At 35.5% G+C, this 6,635-nt stretch overlaps 1 pseudogene; it reads right to left on the bottom strand.

The window, feature by feature from the left end:
* Positions 1-5,068: 5,068 nt before the first annotated feature.
* Positions 5,069-6,635, bottom strand: part of LOC100760216 — a 52,675-nt pseudogene continuing 51,108 nt past the window's right edge.

The following is a 6,635-nucleotide window of genomic DNA, read 5'->3' as shown; positions in this document are numbered from 1 at the left end:
TAAATTATACCCTCTGAATGTGGGTGACAGATGTGTGGCTTGGGCAGTTTATTGGGCCACTGGTAGTGGAACCAGGAATCATCCCTAGTTCAAGAATTGGCTTTTTGGAGCCCATCTCTATGGAGACCTTGCTCAGCCTAGATACAGTGAGGATGGGTTTGGTCCTGCCTCATCATGAATTTTGTGATATATATAATTTTAAATATATATTTAAAATTAAAATACAAATGCTATTACATAATTTATACCCCTTTCTTTCCTCTCTCCAACACCTTTCATGGATTTCCTCCCCACCTCCTTCTCAAATTCATAGACACAATGTCTTTGTTACTGTTACATATATGAATACATGCATAGACATATAAATGCAAACCGTTATGATTGTTCATTGATGCCTGTATGTATATGATTTTAGGACCAGTCACTTGTAATTAGATAACCAATTACAGGGCTCTTACATGTGGGTAACTAATTCTCTCTGTGAAGATAATAGGCTAAACCTCTGAACTATAAGCCAGCCCCAGTTAAATGTTTTCTTTTAGAAAAGTTGCCATGATTAGGGTATCTCTTCACTGCAAGAGAAACCCTAACTAAGACACTTATGAAAAATAGAGGTACTATGGGAGAACTATTAAGGTATATAGAAAGATATCAAATAAGTTAAGGACAAAGTGAAAGAGTTATAACACATATGGCTAATGTAATGAAAAACCAAGATTAAGAATATCAAATACAGCTTTTACATGTATAATGTTAAAAGATCAGTGAAAGATTTTAGGTCACAGATAATTTATCTCAAAAAATTGACATATTGGATAAATGCTATGCATGTGCACAATAGATACGGGCTGAATGTCCATATTCCAAAACACTTTGGAATTCAAATGTTAGAGATTTAAGAGTGTTTTGGATTTGGAAATATACACATTTATATTCTAATGAGCTACAGGGACAGAACTAAAACACAGGATTCATTTATTTTATATATACATTTGATGAGTGAGTTTCTGTTCTGTCCTGTCCAGTTCCCCAGCTGTTTAGTCCCAAATAAACACACTGAGCCTTATATTAATTAAAAACTGTTTGGTCCATAGCTCAGGCTTCTTATTGGCTAGATCTCTCTTAATTATTGACACAATTCTATTAAACTATTGTTACGAGCCTGCAGATTACCCATAATGCTCCAGCATGTTACTCCTTTGTCAACTACATAACATCTCTCTCTCTCTCTCTCTCTCTCTCTCTCTCTCTCTCTCTCTCTCTCTCTCTCTCTCTGCCCAGCGTTCCTAGTCTGGCAGCCTTGCCTATACTTCCTGCCTGGCTACTTGTCAATCAGCATTTAGTCACCAACATTAAGAGACACATATTTTCACAGCATACACAAGGACATCCCCCAACATACTTTGTACCCTTAACTTGACATTAACTTAGGCAATAATCCTGCTGTAGCAGTGTTACAGTTGATTGTGACACATCATGTAAGGTCAGATGTGTAATTTACTACTCATCATGTTGTGTTGGTGCTCAAAAAGTTTCAGATATTATGACATTTTGAATTTCAGATTTTAGAATTATGAATGACAATCCACCTGAAAGTAAGACACTTAAGACATAGCAAGCATCAAGGGAAGTGAGCAGGAGTTGTTCATAGAACCAGGAACTCTGTTGTGAGATCATGTCTCCTAGAAGTGACAAACTACTCCTATCGTACTTCAACAATATGGCTGCTGACCTGAGCAATGACTACAATTATCGTCATGCTATAATGGAAGAGAAAAATCTCACAAGGTCCTACCTCTACACAAAGAACTATGGATAACTAAGGACTGCTGAGAGAAAGAGAGAGAATTAGCCATATAAGCTATATTCCTTTTAAAAATGTAGGCACTGGGGAGGTAGTCCAGTGGTTAAAAGCACTGACTGTTTTTCCAGAGATCATGGGTTCAATTCCCAGCATTCACATGGCAACCCACAACTGTCTGTGACTACAGTTCCAGGGGACCTGACACCCTCACACAGACATACATACTAGCAAAATACCAATGGTCATAATTTTTTTAAATGTTCTATGAGTGAAATTTTTCTGATCACACTTTAGCCTGAAGCAGATATCAGAAGAGAAGTCCCATGAGTAGCTGAAACCTACAGCATGGGCTTTTGGTAGAAGACTATTAAATAAGAATGGATCTTACCTCTATCAAACAGCAAAGTTCACCCAGATGAACAGTGTGAAAGAAGAGCCACACAGGCAAGCCTACCCTGAAACAACCAACTTAATTAAAATAAGCACAAATGGATACATATTTTAATCCCATTCATTTGAGGCAATACATGATACTGCAATGGTCAAGGATTTGAAACATAAACCATACATATCATGAAAATAATATTAGTCTTAATACTTTAATCTTTTATCTCAGTGATAAAACATACTACCAAATTGTAAGCACATAAGTGGTGATACTCTTCAGTTTTATTACACTTAAAGCTATGTGAAAAACTGATGAGGAAAATAGTAACTTACAAAACCAGCTCTTTCTTCACCAAGGAAACTGAAGTATGAAGAATGACACATATGCGGCTCCTAGTAGATTATTCACTCAATAAATGTGTACTGAGTTTTATCCCATAAATTAGCTCCTTGCAGAAGAGAAATACAGACAAGACGTGTGTAAGGGAATGGAAAATGATTTGAGGAAAATAAAAGCAACAACTACTGCTGTGTATCTGCATAACATTAAGCAAACAGTGAGGGAAGGTCTTGCTTTAGGAAAGCTGTGGTGGGCAAACAGCATGGTTGGCTGATTTCAGCTCTAGGAATACCCCTAGAGAAGGGAAATTTAACAGTTGATTAGACACATTGCTCAAACAACATTTGCTCTAGATTGGGATGAAGACGTAAAAAGTTGTGGTCCAACACAAATGTGAAAATTAAAAATTAGGTATAAATTTCTAAAATTCTGTTGTCTGATATGTTTTACTAGTCTCTGAAGTCAGGGGAGTGAAAATTTCACTCTAATGCCATCTCAGAATGACTTTAGGTAAAGTTATCTCTACTGATGGTTCAACTTTCTTACCTCTAAATTCCAAGAGACAGCATTTGACCTCTAAGAAGATGAAAACTAATAGCAGTGTTTACAGATGTTTACACCACTGAAAAGAGTTAGGTATGTATAAAATAAGGTAATGAAAGAAAAATTATAAATACATTTAAATTTTTATACAGTCATTAACCTGATTGTAAAATCCTTGGAGGCAGGGGCTGTACTTTATCTACAAAAATCCCTCTGATGGTTCTTTGGAAACTCCCCTTTAAAAATCTCTTAGGTCTTATGGCTTTCCTCCTAGCTAACAACTAAGAACCTGATGTATTCTCACAAATACAGACATCTCTAGGACAGTTTCACTAAAAGATCATCACCAACAATACAGAAACCTGCAATTCTGCTACTTCAAAGGTTTTTATTTTTTAATTTGTTGTGTTTGATTTTGTTTTTATTTTATTTCTTTTCATTCTGTGTTGTGTATCTGAGTTTCCATAGTTGTCACTGTACTGATGAAAAACCATAATCTCTGAAGTTCTGTGATGTGGGAGAAGCTGCTTTGTCTGACTTTAAAATTAAGATGATCTGAGGCTGGGGAAGTAGCTCAGTGGTTAAGATCATTTTCTAGACTTTTTGCAGTTAAATCAAGTTCATTTCAGTTCCAAGACTCCTGTACCTCCAGTTCTAGAGAATCTGAAACCCTTTTTTTGACCTTTGCTAGCACCAGGCACATACATGGTAAACATCCATATGTGCAAACAAAACACTTATTCACTGATAAACATAAATATTAAAAATATAAGATAGCCTGTTCTATAAATTAGGGAAATCATTGACTGCATTTTAAAGATTTTTAAGAAAAATAATTTCTAAAGGCTAGGAATGTGATTCAGTTAAGAAAGTCTTATTGTATCTTGTTATTCAGTGTTCTATTGATATCAATGGGAGGTCTGCTCTTTCATGAAGGAAAAGGGAAGAACCTTGGATTTGGGGCAGGGGGAGGAAGGGAGAGAGGGAAGGCTGCTGCCAGGAGGTATTATATGAAAGAATAATAAATAAAGAAAAGAGAAATTTAAAAGAAAGTAGGTTCATTCTTGCTTCAAAGTATTGAGAACACGCCGAGGCTCATTGCCTAGCAAATTAGCCAAATTGAAGAACTACAGGTTTATTGAGAGCTCAGTCTCAAAAAATAAAAGTGCAAGCAGTTGTTAAAGGATATCCAATGTTGACCATGAGCTTCAGACACACAGACACACACAAATATTAATAGTAACTAATACAGTGGGAAAAACTTCAAAATAAGGTCATAAATATCCTCTGGAATGGTTACATAATTAACGTTCCATGAGACTGAAAGTTTGCAAAATACCAACTTAATAGTAAAGAATTATTCCAACCATGTTAGATAATCACTGGGTGTCAGTTACAAGCAAATCAGGACCAAGGAATAGTAAAAACACATAAGCACTCTGAGAGAGTTGAAACTTGAGACAAGGCAGAAAGAGGACTCAGACATAGCAAGCCTACGGATGAACCCAGAACACTCAACAGGGCTTTCCACCCAGCTGGTATATTTAGCTGACTCAATATTTCTAGAAGAACTTTGTCTCAGCCCCACTAGGAAGTACCCTAATCAGTAGTTTTAATATAGAAGCTTAAAATGTAACACATGATTTATAAAAGCTCTGTTATGACCATGTTTTCCTATTCAATACAAGGTCTAAGTGTTTAGTGATTCGTAGGTTTAGTAAAATTCAAAGCCCTTTCAACAGTGTTTATGGAACTTTGGGCTAGGCACATGCAAAAATATGATTCAATAACCTACTCATCTCATGTAGTATTACAGATCGGGTTTTCTTCAGAGAAATTGCAATTAAAATAGAAATATATATTGGAAGGTAAAGGAAAATCTAAAATAATGCCTGCATTACCAATTAAGAAAGATGATGGTTTTGTTGTTGTTGCTGCTACTGTTGCTGTTGCTATTTTAAATATTAGCATTTAACAAACAACTCTGGGTGGCTTCAAGACCCCAGCACACAGGCACCTCCAACAACCTTAATCTTTTCAGTTCTTCTGCAGAAGAATTTGACCTTCATGACTGGCTGCTTGGGAGCTTTCCCTCCCCTAGAACCTCATAGTAGCTTAATCACACATCAATGATGGTGGCAGCCCTAGTCTTGCTTTGTTTGTTGCTTGTTTGTTTGCTCGTTTTCAGCTTTAACCTTTGTTGGCTCACTGACCAATGTCCACAATTTATCCAGGTTGACAGTTGGCAAGAAGCTCTCATTTCTCTTTAAGTGGTAATGCCTCATACCAACTTTCTCAAAGCAACCTGGATGTTGTTTGTCTAAGTTGATCCCATGGTGATGCAAGCCTTGAGCATTCCACAGTCCCATGGTTTCGGGCTGTGTTTACCTATGCAGCAGTGGCCAGGTTCAGATGGTCCTGGATTTGTCAGATCTTTCTCAGTCTGGATGGTTTGGCGGTGGCATAAAGGTGAAGATGATGTTTTATACATAGAAATATGATAAACACTATTTCAAATCACTCTTACTAGTTTATGGACCAATACCTGTAAGTTTCAGCAATTTTAATTAAAATAACTTGCTATTTATGAGAAGCATTGCATTCAATGCTATCTTTTATAGACTTGTATTTAGTTGCCAAAGCTAATGGAAGTAATGTATTTATTAATTATAATGTATAGTAATGATTTGTGAACTGAAGTTATACCTTAACCACAACCATGTGAGCTGGAGATCGAATAAAACAAAGTGCATTCCTTTATCTTTGCACAGTGCATGTAGGTTTGTCTGCAAAATGTTCAGTTAGGTGCCTGACAGTCTTGATGGGTGCTTTATTGAATGGATCATTGTAAGAACATGATTTGGCCTTTAAATGATAATTTGTGGGTTTCCCCCAATCAGAGTCACCTTGCTTTTAATACAGCTTGGAACTAACACAGTTTCTAATGGATTCATTGAAAACTCCCTATTACTACTTATCTCTATAAATAACAGTGTTTATAACAGTTTGCTCTAAGCTGTTCTCTCATTTTCTTGTCTAATAATATGACATCTGACATTTTTATTGAAAAGAAAAATGACCAAGAATTAATCTATAGTAAACTACCAGTCCTGGAACAACTTTGCAAATATGTAGTAATATGTAACAATTTCTTAATCACATCTCTTGATATAATACCTATTTTGAACACAGAATAAATAAAACTTGGTTCCAAAATGTTTCTCAAGTATTTTATTATAAATTCCACTTAAAGAAGTTTTTCTTTCTACATTATATCAGTTACTAATTCTAACTTTGCTAACATAGAAATCAGTAGTTAAGGTTATAGCTTTTACCAATTAAAGTTTAAACAATATATAACTACATTCAAAGATACAGCATTTATAAAAGCCACCTATAACAATATAACCAACAGAGATTTAATGCCTATAAGTAAAGCACAAATTTTTATATAATATCTAGGACCACAAGAAAAAAACAAGCACATGTAACTCGTTCTATAGACATTTTATTTTCTTTATATGCCATTATAGTCTCCTTTGTGTTGCTGTAACTAAGCAC

The sequence above is a fragment of the Cricetulus griseus genome, chromosome 2 (genome assembly GCF_003668045.3).
Source record: "Cricetulus griseus strain 17A/GY chromosome 2, alternate assembly CriGri-PICRH-1.0, whole genome shotgun sequence".
Taxonomy (NCBI): domain Eukaryota; kingdom Metazoa; phylum Chordata; class Mammalia; order Rodentia; family Cricetidae; genus Cricetulus; species Cricetulus griseus.
Note: the sequence above shows the minus strand (reverse complement) of the source record. Positions and strands in the feature narration are given on the sequence as shown.